The sequence below is a fragment of the Balaenoptera musculus genome, chromosome 10 (genome assembly GCF_009873245.2).
Source record: "Balaenoptera musculus isolate JJ_BM4_2016_0621 chromosome 10, mBalMus1.pri.v3, whole genome shotgun sequence".
Classification (NCBI taxonomy): domain Eukaryota; kingdom Metazoa; phylum Chordata; class Mammalia; order Artiodactyla; family Balaenopteridae; genus Balaenoptera; species Balaenoptera musculus.
The window spans coordinates 103941867-103966211 of record NC_045794.1 but is presented as its reverse complement, the minus strand read 5'-3'; the positions used below and the strand labels follow the sequence as shown (position 1 = coordinate 103966211).

The 24345-nt window shown below is 46.5% G+C and overlaps 1 protein-coding gene across 13 annotated transcripts in view; it reads right to left on the bottom strand.

The window, feature by feature from the left end:
• Window positions 1-23674, bottom strand: part of ZBED4 (zinc finger BED-type containing 4) — a 28854-nt gene extending 5180 nt beyond the window's left edge. Inside the window, exons 1-4 of one of the 13 annotated variants that reach the window (XM_036866109.1) lie at window positions 23563-23674; window positions 21532-21610; window positions 12945-13069; window positions 12436-12579 (exon numbers count right to left, since the gene is read on the bottom strand). The gene's annotated coding sequence lies outside the window, so the exon portion shown is untranslated. Of the gene's footprint in view, window positions 1-12435; window positions 12639-12944; window positions 13070-17814; window positions 18396-21250; window positions 21494-21531; window positions 21611-22854; window positions 23372-23562 lie in introns of those variants that run through there. The other 12 variants (XM_036866108.1, XM_036866107.1, XM_036866110.1 and 9 more) reach the window with 12 other exon arrangements.
• Between the last annotated feature and the right edge of the window lie 671 nt (window positions 23675-24345).

Below are 24345 nucleotides of genomic sequence, written 5' to 3'. Positions count from 1 at the left end.
CATTTCAAATCTACACTGTCATGGATATATGAGCCTCAATGTATGCACAGAAAGGAATTCCATAATGGGAAATTAAAACAGAAAAGTTTGTTCCTTGACTTTTTTACAAACCAGTTACACAATGAAGATACCCTCTAAATAGACATATCCCCAAAAAAGACAAACAGATGGCCAAAAGGCACATGAAAAGATGCTCAACGTCACCAATTGTTAGAGAAATGCAAATAAAAACTACAGTGAGGTACCACCTCCCACCTGTCAGAATGGTTACCATCAGAAAGTCTACAAATGCTGGAGAGGGTGTGGAGAAAAGGGAACCCTCCTACACTGTGGGTGGGAATGTAAATTGGTGCAGCCACTATGGAGAACAGTATGGAAGTTCCTTAAAAAGCTAAAAATAGAGTTACCATATGATCCAGCAATCCCACTCCTGGGCATATATCCAAAGAAAACCATAGGTGAAGATACATGCATCCCAATGTTCATAACTGCACTATTTACAGTAGCCAAGACATGGAAACAATCTAAATGTCCATTGACAGACAAATGGATAAAGAAGATGTGGTACATATACACGATGGAATATTACTCAGCCATAAAAAAGAATAAAATAATGCCATTGTAGCAACATGGATGGATCTAGAGATTATACTAAGTGAAGTAAGTCAGAAAGAAAAATACAAATAACATATGATATCACTTATACGTGGAATCTAAAAAAATGATACAAATGAACTTATTTACAAAACAGAAATAGACTCTCAGACATAGAAAAAAAACTTATGGTTACCAAAGGGGAAAGGTAGGGGGGAGGGATAAATCAGGAATTTGGGAGTAACATATACACATTACTATACATCCAAAAGAGTGAGAAAAAGATGGTAAAGAGAAAATACCAAGACTTGGTAAGGTCCATCATTGTAATTTTAGCCCTTCTAATTAATAGGTATGTAAAGGTATCTTATTACGGCCTTAACTGGCAATTTCCTAAATGACTGATGATGTTGAGCATTTTATGTGCATATTTGCCATTTGTTTCTCTCCGTTGGTGAAGCATCTGTTCACATGTTTTGCCCATGTTTTCACAGATTGTGTATTTTCTTAGAGTTCTTTACATGCCTGGAGAGAAGCCCTTTATCAGGTATATGATTCCAGTCTGTAGCTTGTCTTTTCATTCTCTTAACAGTATTTTCGGAAAAGAAATGCCCTTAATTTTAGTGAAGTCCAATTTACCAATCTGTTCTTTCATGGATTGTACTTTGGGGGTTGTATCTAAGAAAGATTTTCTCCTGTGTTTTCTAGAAGTTTTATATTTTATACTTAGATCTTTGAAAGATTCAGATTCATTTTTTTGCATATGAATATCTAACTGTTCAAACATCATTTGTTGAAAAGACCATCCTTCTCAACAAAAGGATGCCTTTGTAACTTTGCTGAAAATTAGTTGCATGTGAGTGCCTATGCCCATACGATTTGTCCACAAATGTTGGCAGCAAACTGTTTATGTATATAAACATGATATAAGTGTGTGTGTATATTGAGGAAATTGTACACTTTAAATAAGTGCAGTTTATTGTATGTCAATTACACCTAATGTGAAAAAGTATGAAATATATATGTACACTGGTCTGTGCCCCCAGTTCCTGACACAGAGCTCCTAAAACCCTTGGGAGTTCCTGAGTGACAGGAACATCTCTTGTTCTAACGCGGTGACTCCTGGATGGGGGCCTGTGACCAGAAAGAGCCGCGGCCAGAAACTTGGAACTCTCAGCCACCCCCCCACCCCCCAGGATGGGCTGGAGATTGAGTTAATACTGATCACGCCCACGTGATGAAACCGCAGTAGAATCCCAATGGTCCGGGGGTTAGGGGAACTGCTGGGCTAGTGAACACAACCACGTGTCGGGTGGGTGACGCACCCCAACTCCAGGAGGACAGAAGCCCCTGCACTCAGGACCCTCCCAGACCTCGCCCTGTGCATCTTCATGTGGCTGTTCGTCTGTGTCCCTTTTCGTATCTTTTTCCTACAATAAACCAATAAATGTCAGTCAGGGTTCCCTGAGTTCTGTAAGCCGCCCTAGCGCTTTATTGTGGGAACCCAGACTTAAGCCGGTTGGTCAGAAATACAGGGGACAACTGGGGTCGGTGTCTGAATGGGAGCGGTCTTGTGGGACTGGGCCCTGAGCCGGGGGAATCTGACGATGACTTCAGGCGGTGGTGTCAGAAGTGAACTGGGGGACAGCCAGCTGGTGCTGGAGAACGGTCAGTGTGGGACACAAGAGCACATATCGGGGGCCAGACGTGAAGCATTCTGGGAGCAGAGCATCAGAGGAAAGAAGACACAGGACACAGCCTACACAACCAATAAAGTTGTATTTTAAGAAAGGCAGGGATTGTCAGGTTGGGTAAAAAAGTAAGACTAACTATATGCTGCCTACAAAAAACACGTTAAAACATCACGACACAAATAGGTTCAAAGCAAAAGGACAGAAAAGGTGCAGCACACTAACACCAGCCAGGAGCAAGCGGGCGTGCCTAAGCTAGCACGCGATGAGGATGTGAGAACGACACAGCAGGATGACAGGGACATCACATAAAAGGACAAAGGGGTCAGTTCATCAGACACGCACACATCTACCAACAGATTTTCCAAACGCATGAAGCAAACCTGACAGACCTAAAGGGAGACTTGACCAACCAAAATTAGATGGGATTTCACACCCCCATTCAGTAGTTAACTGAACAAGTAGACAGAATAGCAGTAAAGATAACAGAAGACTTTAAATCACTATCATCAACTTGACCTAAATGACATTTATGGAACAGTCCAAACAACAACGGAATATCACTTAAAGGTGGACACAAAACATTCATCAAGATAGACTGTTCTCCGGACAGTAAAGCAAATCTCAATACATTTAAAAGAACTGAAATCAAACAAAGAATGGTCTCTGACAATAAGGGAACTGAATGAGAAATCAACATCAGAATGATATCTGGAAAAATCCTAAATATCTTCAAATAAATAACACTTCTATATTAAGCCGAGGGTTAAAGAAAAAAAAATCACAAGGAAAAGTGAAGCAAATTTAATCCCAAAGCAAACAAAGGGAAGGAAACAATAAAAGATTTGAAATCACTGAAATTGGGGGTGTGGGAGAAGAGGCAGGGCAGAAAAAAAAAAAAAAATCAATGAAACCTAACACCGGTTCTTTGGACAGATCAACAAAATTGGCAAACTTCTACAGACTGATTAAAGAAAAAAATGGTAAAGACATAAAATTACCAATAGCAGGAATGAAAGGGGATTTTCACCAAAGATCTTACAGATGCAAAAAGATAGTAAGGAAATAGATGAGTGACTTTATGATGGTAAATTCAGCAGCTTAGATGAAACGGGTAAATCCTGGAAAGCCACACATTACAAAAACTCACCAAAGAGATAACCTGAACAGCCCTCTATCTATTTTAAGAGCTGAACTTGTAGTTAAAAACCTTCCCTTAAAGAAACTTCCAAGCCAAGATGGCTTCACTGGTGAATTTCAACGAACATTAAAGAAAAAAAAACTGGTGAAACACAAACTCTTCCAGAAAATAGAAGAAACACTTCCCAACTCTTTTTTTTTATGAGGTAGTATTACCCTGACTCCAAAACCAGCAAAGACATAAGAAAAGAATCAGATTCATATCCCTATGATCATAGAAAAACCTTAAGAAAATGTAGCAAGTTCTTAAAAATTTAACATATCAAATTCAGCACTACATTAAAGATAATACACCGTGAGTAAGAGGGGTTCATCACAAGCATGTCTGGTTTAACATTAAAAGATCAACCAATAGAATTCACCACATTGATGGAAAAAAAGGAGGAAAACCATAGAGTCATGTCATTAGATGCAGAAAAACATTTAACATCATTTTTCTATTCCTATTCACGACAGAAACTCTCAGCAAGGCAGGAAGAGAGGAAAACTTCCTCAACCTTACAAGGACTTTTAGAAACACTCTACAGTTACCATCACACTGGGCAGGGAAAGCTCAGGAACAAGGCAAGGACCCCCCACCCCCGCCTCACACTTGTACCCAGTGTCGCACTGGGGGTGCAGGCAAGAGGCAGGTCAGGAAGGAAAGGTCACACTGCTTTAGTCACATAAGACACAGCCATCTGTGTAATAAAGGTTCTAAGGCCTCTATGAAGAAGTACTGGATCTCAGTACGTTCCGGAAGGTCACAGGCTCAAGGTCCCTCTGCTTGCTGCTCCTTCCCTTACGACCTCGGTGCCCGGATGTCTTCTCAGTCCTGGACAGCCTTGTCCCCATTCCTCTCTCTGGGTCTGGGAGAAACCCGCTCTTCTCCCTTCAAGGCAAACATTACATTCCCAGGTGACTTTGACTCTCTCTAGAGATGTTCCTGGGGCAAGAGCGTGGGGTGACGAGAATGGGAGAGCCAACAGTGACTGTTCACCGTGGGTTCAACCTGTGTTGTCTCATTTAAACCACATGAAAATCTTTCGAGGAAGATTCAGTTTGGTATTTCTCCTTTTACACACGAGGACACTGAGGCTTTCTCAGCGTTTCTCACACTGAGGGTGAGAAACGCGTCCAGGGCACACGGGTGGACACAGGCCGCTGCTCGCATCCAGAGGTGAGCACTGGAAGCCCTGGGGGGCCAGAGCGGTGGACGGGAGACAAGAGAGCAGGAAGAAGAAGAGACGTGGCTGCGAGGGCAGTGACGCGGATGGACCCGGAGACGGTCACACTAAGTGAGTGAGACAGACAGATACCACGTGACATCACTTATATGTGGAATCTGAAATATGACACAAGTGAACTTATCTACAAAACAGACTCAGACTTGTGGTTGCCAAGGAGGAGGGCGGGTGGGGGAGGGAAGGATTGGGAGTTTGGGATTAGCAGGTGCAAACTAGTGTCTATAGGATGGATGAACAACAAGGTCCTACTGTATAGCACAGGGAACTATATTCAATATGCTGTGATAAACCACAACAGAAAAAAAACACGAAAAAAAAAAAGCAGTTCGGATCAAAGACTTCAGACCACAGACTTGAGAATCCCTACAAACCCCAAGCAAGATTTAAAGAAAAAGAAAAAAAAAGTGTTAAAAACAAGAGATAAAGCAGACAGATAAAAATTACAAGGGATGGAGGAACATATTTAAATACCACCAGTGGGATGAAATCAGCAAAATCCAGACTATGGGAAATAGTCTGGGAAACTGGGAAACCCCCAGTTTCTTTAACACACAAATTATACTTGAATCCTGATCTGAATTAGCAAAGTGTATAAGAACATTTTTTAGACTATGTGGGAAACTTGGATACTGAATTAACATTCGCTATTAAGTAATTCTTAGTTTATTAAAGCATAAAGATATTGTAGATAAAACGTTTCAAAGAATCCCATCTTTTCAAGATACTTACTGAAAAATATCCAGATGAAATATGATTTCTGGTATCTGCTTTAACATAACTAGGTGGGGTGAGGGATACAGATAAAACAAGAGCAGCCTTGAGTTGGTAATTGTTAAAGCCAGGTGATGAGTGCACAGGTCATCACACTGGTATATATTACAACACTTCCATAGGAATTATTTTAAGAAAAGATAACTAGACAGACTGCTGACTTTTCAAGAGAAGCAATGTGAACCAGGAGACGAAGGAATGGTATCTTCATAGTTTTGAAAAAAATAAAAGCCAAACCAGAATTTAATACTCAGCAAAAATATTCCTGCAGGAATTAATACGAAATAAAAACACTGTCAGACAAATCAAACACAGAATATGTCACCAGGTGACCTGTACTGAAGGAAATGCAAAAGTGTTCTTCAGGCAGAAATAATCCCACATGGAAATTCAGTGATGGACAGAAAACGACAAGAGTTAACAAAAACAATAATGGTGTGGGTAAAGAGTGAGGTGCTCGGTGTGCCCACTGTCACTGGGGTGCCTTTGTTTCTAGGCCCTTTCAATGGGATTAAGTAAAAACCATTAATACACACATACGCCTACATGCACATGCACAGGTGGATAAACACCACATGTTCACGCTGACGCCTCCAACTTCAACCCAACATCCCAGGATCATCCGAGCCTCCCTGTCTCCGTATCTGTAACTTCCTTCTCCAATTGCGAGAAGTCTGGCTCCCACTAGCCGTAAAGGATTTGCTCATTCGCTCAGTCCTACAATATTCAGACAGCAGCTGCATAACGCTGACCCATACCACCAAGGGAAGACGAGCTTTTGAACAGAAACGTTAGTTTACACATTTTTGCCTTTGGGCTTGAGGGTATATAAACAAGCACTGTGTCCGAGAGTTTCTTGGGTCAGTTTTTTCTCTTAAGTGTAGTTATTTTATTCACGTGAACTACAGTTAAGTTCATTGTTTCAGTTGGTAATACAGCACAGAACTAAAAGAGCAAAGCCACAGTCTCATGGACGAGACCAACAAGAAGACAAGCCTGACAAGGTATTTCCTTAACTCCAAAATATAAGCCACCAGGACAAACCAAGAATATATACAAGGCCCATGTGGTATTAGATCTGTACAGGCAGAAAAAGAAAGCAGCCCTGGGCATGTGATTACTGATAATCCCAAAGTAGCCAACAGGTATTCACCGGAAGCCCTGAGGACCAAGCTGCTGAAACTGGGAGGAGCTTTCTGCACTCATCAGAGCGGATGTATGTCAGGGGTCCAGGGTAAGGTCCAAAGAGGCTGGAGAAAAACCACCCAGCCCATGCTTCCTCCAGGGCAAAGACCCATTTCAAAGAGGAACTGCTGGGAATAGACTATAAACTGAGCAGTTCAGGGACAAAAGAAACAGCAAAGGAAGGGTAGAGAAGGGAGGAGAAATCTCCTGACACAAGCACTGCTCAGAGTGGTAGGTGAGGACCTCTATAACCCAGTGGCCGCAGGAAAGCAAACGCAGTGCTAGGCAGCTGTCAATACCAAATTGTTCACAACTCTGGGGGTTAAGCAAAGGCCTGCAACAATCTGAGGAGCATTTATTTAAGAAAAACTGTGGGAGCTCGTCAGAGCATTCCACCCCCATCCTTCCTTCCCCACAGGAGCCACAGGACCACGGCAGCTGTGGAAAGCAGCGGCTGTGCAGCCACCAGAGGGGCAGACTGGGCCTGCGGCCCCTCAGAAGGTCCCACCGTGCAGCAATGCCACCACCCGACCTTCGTCACAGGTCCCTGGAAAAGACCTGCTCACAGAGCACGGCAGTTATTTGGCCTGATTCAGAGCCTGCAGTGGGAAAAGCCCTCTCCCTGGGCTTCTACTGAAAACAGTTGCACTTCTGTAACATCACAGTTGCCTGACCCTGCAACGCCAGTGGGGCAAACAAGAGCCTGGCCAAAGGCTGAGAAGGAAGATGGGGGGACGAGATGTCTGCAGGGAGCTATGAAAGGCTCTGACAGATTCCTGCAGCTGTAGAAGGACAAGCCCAGGAGAGACCTGAGGGGCCACCCCATCTCTCACATCTGGCTGACCTTGAAGCCCTGTGCAAGGAGAAGGTTAATGCTTGTCCCAACACACACACACACACATGCACAGGCACAGGCACACGCACAGCTCTTGGCAAAGATGGCGGGCGCATGTGTTGGCAGCATTTAAGGAAATCATTCAGCTCAGTGGATTTCAGGAAATCACTGACACCAAGCTAACCAGGCAGAGACTGAAGTGTCCAAACACTACAAGGAGTACAGACTTTTCAGAATTAGTCCAGGAAGGTCACTAAAGGAACAAACAGGCAAAAACAAAACAACCCCCCAGCAATAACAACAAATGATGTCCGGTTTTCCACAAAAACAAAAAAATTATAAGACGTGCAAAAAAAAAAAGCAGGTAAGTATGGCCCATACATGGGGGAAAAATAAACCAAGAAACTGTTCCTGAGGGTGTCCAGAGGTTGGACTTACTAGACAAAGACTTTAAATCAGCTACTCTAATAAGTTGCAAGAACTAAAGGGAACCACATATAAAGAAACTACAGGAAAGCAGGACAACGTCTCACCAAGTAAGTATCAGTATAGAGAGAAAAATTATGAAAAAGAACCAATTATGAAATTAGAAATTATGGAGCTGAAATGCATAACTGTAATGAAAAATTCACTAGAGGGGCTTGGTAGCCAGAAGAAAGAATCAGCAAACTTGAAGGGAGGTCAACTAGATCAGCAAGACAGAAAATCAGTGAGGATAAAGACGACGTGAACAATGCTATTAACCAGCTTGAACTGGCAGATCTACACAGGGCTCCATCCAACAGCAGCACAATACTTCCCCTTCTCAACCACACACAACACATTCCACAGTACAGACCAGAGGCTGGGCCATAAAACAAGTATGAATAAATTTAAAAGAACTGAAATGATACAAATATATCCTTCAACCAGAATGAAGTTAAATTGCAAGACAGTAACAGAGGAAAATTTGAAAAATCAATAAATATTTGGAAATAATAACACATTTCTAAATAATAGGTCAAAAAGAAACTACAAGGGAAATTAGAAAGTATTTTCATCTGAATGAAAATAAAAACACAACAAACCAAAATACATGAGATGCAGCTAAATTGGTGCTCAGAGAGAAATTTATAGATTTAAATACCTATATTAGAAAAGAAAAAGGTCTCAAATCAATAATGTAAACATTCACCTCCAGATAAAAAGAAAACAAAAGCAAACTAGAAAAAGAACAGACCAAACCAAGGCAGAAGAAAGGAAATAATAAAGATTAGAGTGGATGCTAATGAAATAGAAAACAGAAAAGTGATATAGAACTTCAATGAAACTGAAAGTTGGTTCTTTGAAAACATTGACAAAATTGACAAATCCCTAGCTAGATTAACCAAGAAAAAAAGGAGACATAGATTGCAAAAACCTGGGAGCATTACCACTGCCCCCTCAGAAACTAAATGAGGGACTTCCCTGGCGGTCCAGTGGTTAAGACTTTGCCTTCCAATGCAGGGGGTGTGGGTTTGATCCCTGGTCAGGGAGATAAGATCCCACATGGCTTACGGCCAAAAAACCAAAACATAAAACAGAAGCAATATTGTAACAAATTCAATAAAGACTTTAAAAACGGTCCACATCAAAAAACCTTAAAAAAAAAAAAGAAACTAAATGAAATATAAGAGAGGACTATGAACAACTGTCTACCAACAAATTCAACAACTCACATGAAATGGGAAAATTCCTAGAAAGTAACAAATTAAAGTGACTCAAGAAGTAACAGAAAATCAGAATAGACCTATAACAAGTAAAGACATTGAATTAGTAACTTAAAATTTTCCCATGAAGAAAAATGTAGGCCCAGATGGCCTCACTGGTGAATTTTATCAAACATTTACAGAAGAAATGATATCAATACTCCATAAACTCTTGGAAAGAGGAGGATAGAATACTTCCCAGTTTATTTTAAGAGATCAGTATCACCTGGGTACCAAAGCCAAAGACATAACAAGAAAACTACAGATATTCCTAGATACACAACGTAAAACATAAAAATGGAAGCCGCCACATTTTCAGTAGTAGATAAAGACTGCAGAATAGGAAGCACCATGAGTTAGGACAAGTTATCCTCAGCCATCTCTCCTCGAATGTTAAAAACTAGTATCAGGACTTCCCTGATGGTGCAGGGGTTAAGTATCCGCCTGCCAGTGCAGGGGACATGGGTTCAAGCCCTGGTCTGGGAAGATACCACATATCACAGAGCAACTAAGCCCCACGAGCCACAACTACTGAGCCCGCGAGCCACAACTACCGAGCCTGTGAGCCACAACTACTGAGCCTGCACTCTAGGGCCCGCAAGCCACAACTACTGAGCCCGTGAGCCACAACTACTGAATCCCATGCACCTAGAGCCCATGCTCCGCAACAAGAGAAGCCACCGTGATGAGAAGTACGTGCACCACAATGAAGAGTAGCCCCTGCTTGCCGCAACAAAGACCCAACGCAGCCAAAAATAAAATATAAATAAATAAATAAATTTATTTAAAAAACAAAACAAAACTAGTATCAGATAAAAATGAGTGTGGCAGACAGAGTAATCGGTCCTCAAAGAAGTTCACATCCTAATCCTCAGATCTGTGACTGTGTTAGGTTACATAGCAAAGTAGGATTATTAATAAGGATGCAGATGGAATTAAGGTTACTGATCCAAGATAATAAGAAGATTATCCTGGATTATCTGGGTGGACCCAGTGTTATCACAAGGATCTTTAAAAGTGGAAAGAAGAGGCAGAAGAGAGACAGAGGAAAATATGACTTCACAAGGTCAGAGAGATGCGGTGTTGCTGGCTTTGAAGACAGAGGGAGGGGGCCCACATCCAAGGACACAGGCGGCCTCTAGAAAGTGTAAAAGGCAAGGAAATGTTCACTGCTAGAGCCTCCAGAAAGAAAGGCAGCCTGCCAACATCTTGATTTAAGCTTAGTGAGACCCATCTCAGATTTCTGACCTCCAAATTTATGCTGTTTTCAACCACTAAGTTTGTGATAATTTGTTAAAGCAGCACTAGAAAACTAAAACAATAAGCAACAGATAAGGATTAAGGTCAAATCCTACAAAAGGATAAGAGAAAAAAAATAAAGACCAGAAAAACATCTCTATAGATAATGAAAGCACACCAGAAAAATATAAGCACAAGTTAAATAAAAACTATAATTTATTTCAAAAGAATATAAAGAAATTAAGAAAACAATACAAAAGAACAAAATAAATCAGGATAGAAAAACACTGAAATGAGGTTATGGATCCTAAGAAAATATTACAAATAAAAGTAAAATGTCATTTTATAAATTGCAAAGCATGAGGCTAGGAGAGAAAAAGGGGAAAGTTGGAGGGGGAAGAAAGAGAAAAGAGCTCTCTCCTTTCAAACAAGAGAATGAAGCCAGCAAAAAGGGGTGGTGGGTGGTGGCCGTGGGCTGTGTATACGGCCTCCCTGTAACCTGAAATCTTCAGCAAAATAAACACACATGCTCAAAACAATAACAAAAAGTAAAATGCCATTTTAAGAATAAAGACTAAGTTAGAGGCAACATAAGAACAAATAAACCCCACAGATGATTTCTTAAGATAAGAGTTTAGAAAATAAAGGTTTTTTTTTTTTTTTTTTTTTTAATTAATTTATTTTATTTTATTTATTTTTGGCTGTGTTGGGTCTTCGTTTCTGTGCGAGGGCTTTCTCCAGTTGCGGCAAGCGGGGGCCACTCTTCAACGCGGTGCGCGGGCCTCTCACTATCGCGGCCTCTCTAGTTGCGGAGCACAGGCTCCAGATGCGCAGGCTCAGTAGTTGTGGCTCACGGGCCTTGTTGCTCCGCGGCATGTGGGATCTTCCCAGACCAGGGCTCGAACCCGTGTCCCCTGCATTGGCAGGCAGATTCTCAACCACTGCGCCACCAGGGAAGCCCAAAATAAAGGTTTTTAATGAAGAAGAAATAAGAGCTAAAAAAGACTCAGGAGAAACCGGCCAATTGAAAACACAGGCAAAGAAGATCCAACACATGTATAACCAGAGCACCCCCCACAGAAAAGGGAGGGGGACAAAGCAAAAGAAGAGAATCCTAAACACTTTGAAATAAAAGTTGTGAAACTACGTATATTGAAAGAGCATACCATAAAGCTGAGAAAATCCATCCTTAACAATGAACACTGAGGTATATTCTAGGAAAATCACTAGACTTAAAAAAAAAGAAATGCCACTGAGGGGAAAACCAAGGTCACGTACAAGGGAAAGAAAATAAAATTGTCATGAGTTTGACAGCAATGTTTTATGCTATAAAACAATAGAATAACATATTTAAGATATCTGAGGAAAAAATACATGAGCCAAGCATTTTATATCCAGTCAACCTGGCTTTCAAGTATAAGGGACACAGAAAAACTATTATCAACATGCAAGAATTCAGGAAATATTTTTCCTTGAGTCCTTCTGGAGAAATCTACCAGAGAAAGAACCTCAACCAAAAAGTCTAGAGAAACACTGACGAAAGGACGGTGTGAGTGCTCAGTATATACTTCCTCGCAGGACTAAGACTGAGTGAGGGTCTCCGGGAGAGAGCACAGTAGGCAATGGCTACCGCGCTTGCACGTAGAGCCCGAATCACTGCAAAGAGGGATGGGAAGACAATGGGAAGTCTTAGGCAAAAAGCACCAACGTGTTTTCAGTAACGACACAGCCACTGTTACTCGGAGACTGAGGTGTGTACAGTGAGAGTGAAGCAGAGGAGTGACCAGCGATAGCACAAGACTCTCACCTCCCATGTCCTTGAGAACCAGCATCCTCAGACAGAGACAGAGACCCAGGACAAGAAAGGTCAAATGCACATCCTACAGTTGGTGAGCAGGACACCTACCCCAGCTCTGCTCACTGCAAAGACCTAAAAACAGTGACCAACCCAATGGGAATGAGCTTACCTGACATCCAGACTATGGTTGTGAAACATCATTTCCCATGAAAGAAGACCAGGGCTTTTGAAGGAATGGCTGACTGCAGGTCTTGGGCAGGAAGAATACAAAATGAGCCTAGAACAGTCTGGCATACCAGAGAGCAAGGAACCTCTGAGAGAGAAGGAGAATTGTGTCAGAAGGATCTAGGCGCCAACTTGTAAGGGCTCCCACTGTCCAAAAAAATGAGATAATTTGAACGTAAATAAGGATCATCATAATAATGCATTAAAACACATCAAATATGTTAAATCTACGAGTGCATAACACCGAAATAAAATGCTCCGTTGGTCACCTTTGGAGGATGATAGGAAACTGATAAAGAGAAAGAAGCAAGCACTTTTCTTCAGTTTCCTACATAAACTACAGCACCAGATAACCGTGGAGGAGCTAAGGACAGGGTCCTCTTACTCCAAGCCCAGCTCATGAACGAAGACGCAGTAACTGAGCCGGAACGTGCCTGTCCCGTAGCCTCTTACCGGTTAGAGCCGGCAGGTCTGTGTATCACTGGCTGCCAACAGCAGAGACAGCGAGAGCCTCACACACAGGGTCCTTCCTAAGGGAGCAGCACAGCAGCCGGGAAGGAGGCTGGACCTCATCAGGCCTTAGATCCACCGCCAATTTAAAGGAACCAAGAGCAGGGAAACACATTAAACCACACCTGAGGGCCATGGCCGGCAAAATCCAGACTGAGAAACATGAGTCCAGCCACCTGGCTTCTTCCACACCAAACTCCCACGGGAGGCGGGGGTGCCCTGTAGGTAAGGGACTGAAACGTCACGTGAAAAACAGGCAACACTTAACTACTGCTTAAAGACGTGCAATCCCATCATAAAACTGCGAAGAAAGGGAAGTATTTGCCATCAAAGGGAGGGATGTGGCTGGGATAGGGCACGTGGAAGGATTCCAGGGAGGGCACAATTTTCTCTCTTGACCCAAGGGATGGTTACAAAAGTGTCCACCTTATCATAACCCATCAAGCTATTAATTTATGCAGTTTGTCTCTGTGCTATACTTTATTTATTTTTATTTTAGGCTGTGTCGGGTCTTAGTTGCGGCACGCGTGATCTTTGTTGAGGTATGCAGGATCTTTTTCGTTGCAGCGCACGGGCTTCTCTGTAGTTGTGGCGTGCAGGCTCCAGGGTGCGTGGGCTCTGTAGTTTGCGGCACGCAGGCTCTCTAGTTGAGGTGCACGAGCTCAGCAGTTGCCCCGCGGCATGTCAGATCTTAGTTCCCTGACCAGGGATCGAACCTGAGTCCCCTGCATTGTAAGGCGGATTCTTTACCACTGGACCATCAGGAAAGTCCCTCTGTGCTATATACTTTAAGGTAAAAAGGTTTTTAAAAACCTCATGAGGGGCACCCCTGGTGGCACAGTGGTTAAGAATCCACCTGCCAATGCAGGAGACACGGGTTCGAGCCCTGGTCCGGGAAGACCCCACATGCTGCGGAGCAACTACGCCCACGCACCACAACTACCGAGCCTGCACTCTAGAGCCTGCGAGCCACAACTACTGAAGCCCGCGCGCCTAGAGCCCGTGCTCTGCCACGAGAGAAGCCACCGCAATGAGAAGCCCATGCACCGCAACGAAGAGTAGCAGCCAAAAATAAATAAATAAATAAATTTATTTAAAAAAAAAAAAAAAGATAGAAAGGATTTTAAAAACCTCACGAGGGGCTTCCCTGGTGGCGCAGTGGTTAAGAATCCGCCTGCCAATGCAGGGGACACGGGTTCAAGCCCTAGTCCGGGAAGATCCCACATGCCGCGGAGCAACTAAGCCTGCGTGCCACAACTACTGAAGCCCGCGCGCCCAGAGCCCGTGCTCCGCTACAAGAGAAGCCACTGCAATGAGAAGCCAGCGCACCGCAACGAAGAGTAGCCCCCGCTTGCCACAACTAGAGAAAGCCCGCACACAGCAACGAAGACCCAACACAGCCTATTTTCTCCAACTTTAAAAAAACACACACACAAAAAAACACCTCATGAAACTATCGTGCCACGGGCAAGGACCACCCCAGCAAGAGGGAGGCCCCGCCCCATTGCCCTCGGCACAGACGGGAGGGTCAGGCAGGCCCTGGGTGTAAACGCACCCACACATGTGAACGTGCATCTGAAGCGTGGTCATCAGGGGAGACTTTCACCTTCTATTTTATATATTTCTCTACTACTGGACTAGTTTTGTACATATTATTTCAAAATCATAGATAACAAAGATGTTTCTTTTTCTTTTCTTTTTTTTTTTGGCCACACCGAGCAGCATGGGGGATCTTAGTTCCCCGACCAGGGATGGAACCAGGGCCCGCTGCATTGGAAGCATGCAGTCTTAACCACTGGACTGCCAGGGAAGTCCCTGTTGTTTCTATTTTAGGAAAAATGCTGTCATTTGCTCTAGCAGCTTACTACTAAAGAAAATAATTTTTCAACTATTTTAGAACCAAATTTTTAAAAAGACAAAAAAGCACATTAGCTTTAGTTTTCAAACCACAAAAGGATTATGTTGCTGAGGCATTTTTGATAATTTTCTATGTGTGTGAATAAAAATTTGGTTTTTTGCCACCTATCCTAAAACTTTGGAGGCTACTCTGGCCTTGAAAGGCGAGGGCTACCTATTCACCGTGCATCTGGATGGCATCTGGAACCAGCCGTTCCGTGGTTCTGCTTCTATTCTCCAGCAAATCAGATTTAGTCTAAAATAAAATCAATCAGCATGAATATTAAATAGGGCGATCGATGACAATAAGGGAAACGGTCCTTCTAGAACAAATCCAGTCAGCTTCCTTGCTGTGGACGCTGCCCGCAGCCCCTGGCCCCCCCAGGGCAGAGGGTGCCCTGTCTCACTGGGCCCCGCCCATCTCTTGACAGCTAGAGGACCGCGCTGAAGCACCGAGGAGATTAAGAAAATACAGGTACACTCGAACAGTGAGCACGGCGATCCTAAATTATAAGCAGAGACTAGAGGGAGGGGAGGATGAGGGGTAGAAAGGAGGCATCCAAAACGCACATTTTCTGAAACTCACTTTACATTTTTTAGTTTCAAAGCCGAAAACACCTAAAAGTAAAGGTAGCTAATCAGAGGATCCTTTCCATGGGCTAGAAAAAAACAAAATGTATGGAAAATTCTCAATTTCAGGCATGTGTTCTGACTTAGAGAATATATGGTTATTTTTTATTTAAGAATTAAAGAAACTGTGTTCCAAACTACTGTATTGCAGAAGTAAGTGTCAGCATGAATTCCCATGGGCAGCGTTTCCCAGTTCTCACCCTGCAGAGGCCGGCCGGGCTCTGTGACTTACAACTTTCACTCAATGCCCTCATCTGCTTTGATACCAGACATATCCAACTTAGTAAAGTATATTTTTCCATTTTTCACGTTGAAGTTGAAGCACATTAAAGGAAACTACTTCAAGTCTCACCTGATCAGACTGGAAAGACCCCAAACCTTGGTAGCACCTCTCGGTGAGGCTGAGAAGAGTGCTGATGGAGAGCAAGCCGGGACGGCACCTTTGCAGGGGAATTTGGAAACACCTTCCAAATTACATTCACCCAGGGACCCAGCAATCCCACTGCCAGGCACAGACCCCAGAGATGGCCTCATCAAATACAAAACAACACCTGCCCAAGGTCAGTCACTGCAGTTCACAGCCAGACTGGAAAACCACTCGAACACCCACCAGTAAGGACTGATACATACACAGGCTGTTGAATAAAAACCAAGACACGTAGCATAAATAGTATTTGTTACGTTTTATGAAAGACAGGAGGGAAAACAAGGGAAGTTACAAATATATGTGTGTGTGCTTATTTTTGCAGGATAAAGTAGAAATAGAAATAAAAATGGTTGCCTATAGGGGCTTCCCTGGTGGCGCAGCGGTTAAGAATCCGTCTGCCAATGCAGGGGACATGGGTTCGAGCCCTGGCCCGGGAAGATCCCACATGCCGCGGAGCAACTGAGCCCGTGTGCCACAACTACTGAGCCTGCGCTCTAGAGCCCACGAGCCACAGCTACTGAGCCCACGTGCCACAACTACTGAAGCCTGCGCGCCTAGAGCCCGTGCTCCGCAACAAGAGAAGCCACCACAATGAGAAGCCCACGCACCACAACGAAGAGTACCCCCGCTCGCCACAACTAGAGAAAGCCTGCGCGCAGCAACTAAGACCCAACACAGCCAAAAAAAATTAAAAAAAAAAAATTAAAAAAAAAAAAAGGTTGCCTATAAAGAGTGGAGGAGATAGGAATGCAAGTGAGATTTCTGATCGTATCTTTTATATAATGTTGACTTTTGAGCCATGTGATTATCATTAAAATTAAAATTTAGAAAATTTAAAATTTAAATTTAAAAAATTTAAAAAAATTTAAAATTTAAATTTAAAATTTAGAAACATTAAAATTTAGAAAATTCCAAATCTGAAACAAATAGACCTAATTGTGTATCAAATGAGCAACCATAACGCAGACAAAGAATGTTCACCAAGGGGCTTTAACACACAGGACTTTATTCATCTAAAGCACAATATGTACTAAAGACAAAAAGAACTTAAAAACAAAAAAAACCCTTAAATTTTGCTAAGTGATTTCATTAGCAGTAGTAACATAATAATGTCATTTTACTCATTTTTTGTGCACTTTAGCATAAAACAACTAAGTAATTATGCCAATGGCATTAAGGAATCATAATTTTCTACTCAATGCCTTGTGGTGACCTAAATGGGAAGGAAATCCAAAAGAGGGGATATATGTATACCTATAGCTGATTCACTTTGCTGTACAGTAGAAACTAACACAATATTGTAAAGCAACTGTACTCCAATAAAAATTAATAAAAAAGAAAAAGAATCAAAATTTTCAGGATAAGAAAAAGACAGAGGGACCTTCCTTGGTGGCGCAGCGGTTAAGAATCCGCCTGCCAACGCAGGGCACATGGGTTTGATCCCTGGTCTGGGAAGATCCCACATGCCGTGGAGCAACTAAGCCCGTGAGCCACAACTACTGAAGCCCGCGCACCTAGAGCTCGTACTCCACATCAAAAGAAGCCACGGCAATGAAAAACCCGCGAACTGCAACGAAGAGTAGCCCCCGTTTGCCACAACTAGAGAAAGCCCGCGTGCAGCAGCAAAGACCCAATGCAGTCAAAAATAAATTAATAAAAAAAAAGAAAAAGAGATTTTTTAAAAATCAAAGAAATTAAGTAAAACTATGTAATTTTAAATCTGCATTGAAAATATCAGTATAACTCTTGATGTTTTAGAAATACATTTCCTAGCTCTGTACACCAGACCAACACTTAAAGCTGCAATAATACACAAACACAACAAACAGATCTAACACCTAGATCTTGGTTTCTAAATACCTTCTGCACTGAAGGGAACCAAAGCGCTCTGCAGAAGGAGCCGACTGCAGCTCTGGCAAAGGACCGGAAGGTGGCAGAAGGGAAGTGCTGCCAGGGTGACGCCAAAGCAGCACCCGGAGCTTCGCCGGGGCCCCCGACGGGTCAGTCACAGCCATCCGAACACCAAAAAAGCAGAACCAGAGGACTTTAATAGATTACAATGTAACGAATAAATGAAAACCCGTGAGTCAGCACTGATACTCAAGGAAGAAAAAGGACAAATAAAAACATTTGCCACAATGCAGGTGAATATTACAGCCACTGCTCCCCAGAAAGAGGTAATACAGGGAGAGAATTCAGCATTTTTCCTGTCTTCCTTGAATGTAATGGACGAGGGAAACACAGATGAAATACAGAAAGAAAGAACAACAGCCCTAGAAAGTGGGTGTCAGTCCCAAAAGGACAGCCTCTGAGGGCGGCAAACAGGAAGCCCAGCAGCACCCGCGTGAAGACGCGCAGGTCCCAGGCTGGTGGCATCTGAGGATGGGAAGCAGCTGTGGACACTGAGGGCCAACTATGACTTATCCTCGGGTTTCCGACTATGTGGACAGTGGCGCCCCTAACCGCCTGCTGTGTTGTTCAAGGGGCAACTGTAAACGACCAAGAAGGAAAATGGCAAACAAACCCAGAACATGGGACATTCGCAAGACAACTGGCCTAGTCTCCTCAAAAAGTCAGTGTCATGGAAAAAAATGGGGGCAGGTTATTGTTCCAGAATAAAAAAGGCTAAAGAGACAGACTCAGTGCAATGACCTGGACTAGATTCTGGTTTGGAACAAACAAGCTAATTAAACACAAGTAGGGAAATCTGACTGTGGCTTGGCCACTGAATGTTATGAGGGATTATCGTTCATTTCCTTCACAGCTGTACTGCTGGTGAGAGAGAACATCCCTTTGCCTTTTCTTTTTCTTTTTCTTTTTTTGGGGGGCCACGCTCTGCAGCATGCAGGATCTTAGTTCCCTGACCAGGGACTGAACTCAGGCCACGGCAATGGAAGTGCTGAAGCGCCAAGACCTAACCACTGGACCACCAGGGAATTCCTCCCTTTACCTTTCCTTAGAAGAAAAGGACACTGAGAGGTGAAGTGCTGTGATATCTGCAATCTCCTTAGAGAAAGTCTGGAAGCACCAGACAGGTGAAGGTGGCAGCCATGGCCATGTCGTGACAAGTGCTCCATCTTGGGGCAGGTTGGAGAGCGCCACGGACTGTTCTTCCAACTCTCCACAACACAGCCTTTAAAGCACAGAAGCACATCTGCTTTCAACTCAAAGTCCACGTGCTCCCCAAGAGCTGCCAAGTACACCGAGGGCATCAGGGCCGCCGCCGGCACCCCTGCCTCGCTCACCCTTGGACGTGGCAGTCTTTCCACCAAGGCTATAAATTAAGATCTGGTCCACGTCTGAGAGTAACTGTAGCACTTTCTGAGGGTGGAGAACCATGACTCACATATTCCAGCGGTGGCAGCAGCGTCAACTGCCTCCCATGCGGAAGCGCCAGCACCCACTCACATGGAGACACCACCACCCAGGCCTGGCCAAGCTGAGGCGGAGGACCCAGACTAAGAGCCAGAGCCCACTGCAAAGGGGTGAACTCAGAAACCCAGAACCGGAGCCACTTCCACGAGATATGGTCAGAAAACCTGATAAGGCCACCCTGGAAACAAAGCACACTCCAGAGCAGGCAAACAGACTCCGTTCGGGTCGGCTGGTCCCCGTTCTACCCCTGAAACGTTCTGGGTCACAGACCAGGGCTATCTGGGTTGTTCCGCTGTCTTTCTGAGGGTCCCTTTACCCAACACCAGCACCTTCTCCCCCGGGGTACAGGGCAGTCCCACCAGTGACAGGTTTGAAATTGCTGCCGTGGCTGGAAGCTGCTGGAGGAGTGTTTAGAGTCCTTTTACTTCCGGGATGTGGCACAGGGCCTGCGGCAGAGTAACCGGAGCTCTCACCAAACAGCACACAGCTCCCTCCGCTGCTGCCTCTGTGACACGAGGGCCACAACGTAAGGCTCAGTTAGCCGTGGCCTTGGATGAAAACGCAGCCCCTTGGTTTACATCTGTGGGGGGGATGAGGCAAGACAGGGCAGGTGCAGGCCGCCCAGATCAAAGAGCCATCGCACAGGGCAGCCGGGCGGGTCAGCGGGGGACACCCCAGCCCAGCCCAGCATCGGTGGTTTCTACGACACAGACTTTGCGGGGGGAGCGGGCGGGGCCCGGCTGCTGGAAGGCCTTCACCTGAATGCGAGCGGAAACCAAGCAGAGCGGGCACCTGATCACGGCTGGGAAGGGGGCTTTACGACAGGACATGGGCTCAGGCGGAGGGGCCAGCCTCTCCCCCACACCGCTGCTTCTTACTCTGGGCCTCCACTCCGTCACCCGCAGACCCTGCAGGGCGGGGCTCAAAGGTCCTCTCCGCCTGAGAGAGGTCTGCCCGGAGCGCGCTTCTCCCACGGCCGTCATCCCGCCCTCGCCTGCCTGCGCTCCTCCTGGAGTAGCCCTCTCTGGGTTGAGTCCATCCCACCAGCACTATGTTAAGTTCTCCTACGGCAGGGCCTTCTTCTAAAAACCACTGTTGCCCCCAGCAGGCAGAACAGCGCCAGGTGCAGAGTAGAGAGGCGAGAAAACCTCATGCAGGGTCAGGCACCTCTGTCTCTCCTGGTCCCCTCTACCTCAGAAATAGGGGGCATGAGAAGAAAAGACTTTATTTTATTCCTAACAATGCCTTCCAGGATTTGAACTACCAAAAGCACACATCAAACAATTAGCTAGGAAGTGATCTGAACTATTCCAGAACGATGCAAAGTCAGGCAATGACAAGTAGGGTAAGGGAGAGGGCAGGAAAGCCAGGGGTGTGGAAAGGGCCGAACACCTGGAAGCTGACTGACAAGAACTCTGCTGTCATCCAGACACGGAAGGGAGGCCTGACCGAGAGGCTGCAGGACGGTCAGGGCTAGAGGCAAACTGTGCCTTTTTATGCAGCTAAATTCACTCAAACACAAAACGTAAACATGAATGATGGTTCCTACAGCTTATGTCAAGTCCTGAGATTTAAATAGCACCTTAAGGGCTTCCCTGGTGGTGCAGTGGTTGAGAGTCTGCCTGCCGGTGCAGGGGACACGGGTTCGAACCCCGGTCTGGGAGGATCCCACATGCCGTAGCGTAGCGGCTGGGCCCGTGAGCCACAACTACTGAGCCTGCGCGTCTGGAGCCTGTGCTCCGCAACAAGAGAGGCCGCGATAGTGAGAGGCCCGCGCATCGCGATGAAGAGTGGCCCCCGCTCGCCGCAACTAGAGAAAGCCCTCGCACAGAAATGAAGACCCAACACAGCCATAAATAATAAAATAAATAAATAAATAAATAGCATTCCCTTTAAAAAAATAATAATAAATAAATAGCACCTTAAATATCCAACAGTAACTAGAAGAATGACAGTCGCTGTCTCTCAGTCGCAGGCCTTGTGCAGAGAAGCTCAGAAGGAAACAGAATGCTGGTGAGGGAGAGTCGGGGGCCCCCAACCAACCATCAGAGGCTCCTCACTGTGCCCCAGAGTCGCTCACCTGCCCCCCTCCCCTCGCCAGGCAGTCCTCACACTGAAGGAGGAGATCAGACCAGAGTTCAGATGAAGGAGTTGAAGCCAGGCAGAGAGAAACACAAACACAGAGTGAAGGACAGCACTGACCACCATCACTGCTCTTCATGCTGCAACAGCTCCACTGCCCAGTTCTGGTCACTCTCCAAATTCTACGCCGGACAGGGATCTGAAATACAGGTACACACGTTTCCTTCACTATGTAAATACCGCATCGTCTCCTTTGCGCAGGCACAGAATTCAGTCAGTGACCCTAAAAATTCACTTAAAACCTTTCCCAGTGCGTTAGGAACATTCTTTGCACAGCTTGAGCCACTCACAAGCCTCCTCCTCTGTGTGGTGACACTGAAAAACAGGGCAGAGTTTTCAGGTCCAAAGACATCAGGAATTAACCAGAACAGTGGAGGGGGAAGGGGTGTCAAGTAAACACCTGTGAAGTGGACTCAAGTCTGAGCTTTCTTCCAAGATAGGAGATTACCTTCTTGAAGAGTCATAGACTCTCTCTTAAGTTTTCTAGATCTTTTCCCGAGAAAATGTAAATCATGATGAGCAGATATAATCTGTTTAAGGATTACAGGAAGTGTGCATCCCTGCATGGACAGCCCATTGGAAAACCCTGAGTACGGTTTCCTCCCACAAGATAACTTTGTATGGAAATTAATTCATAATTGAAATTTGGCTTATTCAGAGCACTTTCTAAAAACTCCAACTAAATCCTTCATCGTCTCCTAATTTTATCACCATGATATAGAGAAAACATCAAAAATTAATATAAAAAGTCACAAGGATGCGCCATTATCATACTGGTGCGTTATCATACTGGTCTCATGAAAATCTAAAGTGGATTTTTCAAAATTATGGACTTGATCTTAAAGCTGGAAGAAAAAAAAAAAACCTATGGACTGATCTGATCAGAGTTAACTTCAAAGCAAATAACTTCCCTTTTTTATGAACATGAGAATGCCAACAGAAGTTTCTCCTGATGGCTCGGCTTGGCAGGGACTTGCTTCCAGAGAGGTGCATGTATTTGTCTACTGAAAGTCAACCAAAATACAAGGAGAGTCTAGGGGGCTGGCAATTCTCTTAAGCAACAGGGATGGTGTGGGTCACAGAAAAAACACAAAAGAAGATACACAAATGACTCCACCTTTACTTCGGTCTAGAAAAACAACCGCAATTGGAAAAAACACCTGAAATTATGCTTTGCAATTTGATTCATATTTTCACTACTTAAACTTGAATGGTCCTACCCAGAAACACGTACAATAACTAAAAAGCATCAGAAGCATGTAGTAATAAGGAAGGTCTCATCTGCTTCCTAAGACATACGTAAATAAGGCCCCTGGTTGCCTCTTCCTGGAAGTACACTGAAATTAAAATACTGTATCTAGAGGAAAATCCTAAACACGTAACTTGTAAGGCGATTCGCTGTGGTGGCGGAGGGCAAAGGACTTCAGGAAAGACGCCCAAAGAGCACCTGTCTGCTGCTGCGCGGAGCTGCCCGGCCGCCGGCCGGCGCCCCCCACCCCAGCACCGGGCTTCCCCGACGACTGCGGCGCCCGGTCCCGCCCCGCACGCACAGGCGCCCGCGTGGTCAGCCCGTAAACTTCACACCGGCCGGGCACTTCTGCCCCCGCGCTCTCCCGAGCCCCTGGGCCCGCGCCCCGTCTATCCCATCCCCGCGGCTGCGGCCGGGCCGGGTGTCCGCACCAACTTTCCAACACTTCAGGTGTTTCCTCCACCAAACCCTGCAGCCCGGAACACGCGCCCCGGGTGCGACCGTCCGCGGGCCCACCGCGCGCCAGCTGTCAGCCGGGCCGGGGGCCGGGGGCGCGGGCCTGGCGTTCGGGCACCGTGGTCGAGTCGAGCGGCCCGGGCGGGGTCCCGGCGACAGGAGGCCGCGCCCCCGCCCCCCAACCCCCGGCCCCGCGCAGGCGACATCGCGGCGACCCCGGCCGCGGCCCCGGCCCGGCTCCCCGACCCCTGCGACCTCCGGCCCCCAGCCGGACCCCCGGACCCGACCCCCGCGACCCCGGCCCCGGCCCGACGGCGCGCCAAGACGGCCGGGCCCGGGTCGCGAGCTCGCGGATGAGGCAGAGTCGGCGCCGGCCGCACACTCACCGCGGACGCCGGGCGTGGGGCGGCTCCCGCCCGGCAGCGGACGACGGCCGCGCAGGCGGACTCACTCCCATTCATTAGCCGCGGCTTTGTCTGCCCCCGCGCCCCGCCCGCCGCCGCCGCCGCCGCCACCGCCCGCCCGCCCGCCCGCGACGCCGCCGGACGCTGCACCCCTCCCAGGGCCCCGCGCGGCGCGGGGCGGGGAAGGTGGGGCGGGGCCAGCGCGCGCAGGCGCAGTGCCCATATGCCCGTCCCTCCCTGGGGCCCGGCCGGTCCGGCCGCTCGAGGGGCCGAGGCGCTGCTGACGGGGCAGGCGCAGTCCCGCCGCTCGAGGGGCCGAGGCGCTGCTGACTGCGCAGGCGCAGTCCCGCCCCCTGGCCGGTGCGGATCGATCACGCAGGCGCAATCCCATCCCCGGGCCCGTGCGGGCAGACCGCGCAGGCGCAGTTCCAGCGCGCCGGCCCCCGCCCCCGGTTCGGGCCACCCGGGCTGGTGCGGCGTCGAGTCGTCGGCGGGGTGGGTTGCCGCGGTGTTGCTGGTGGATCGGCCGTTGGCGGCCGACCGGACGCATACGTGCCGGGGCGCCGAGGGCTGCGGCGTGACGGGCGCCCGGTTCTGCCTGTAGGTGCGCGCAGGTGCCGGCAGGTGCGCGGGGCGAGGCCCCCAGAGCGGCCGGCCGCGGAGCCTCGGGAGGTGAGAGGGTGGGGAGCCCACCTGTGCGGGAGCCCTGAGCTCGGCTTACCCCGGAACAGCGCCGAGCGTCCTTCCCGTAGAGGGGCTCCGAAG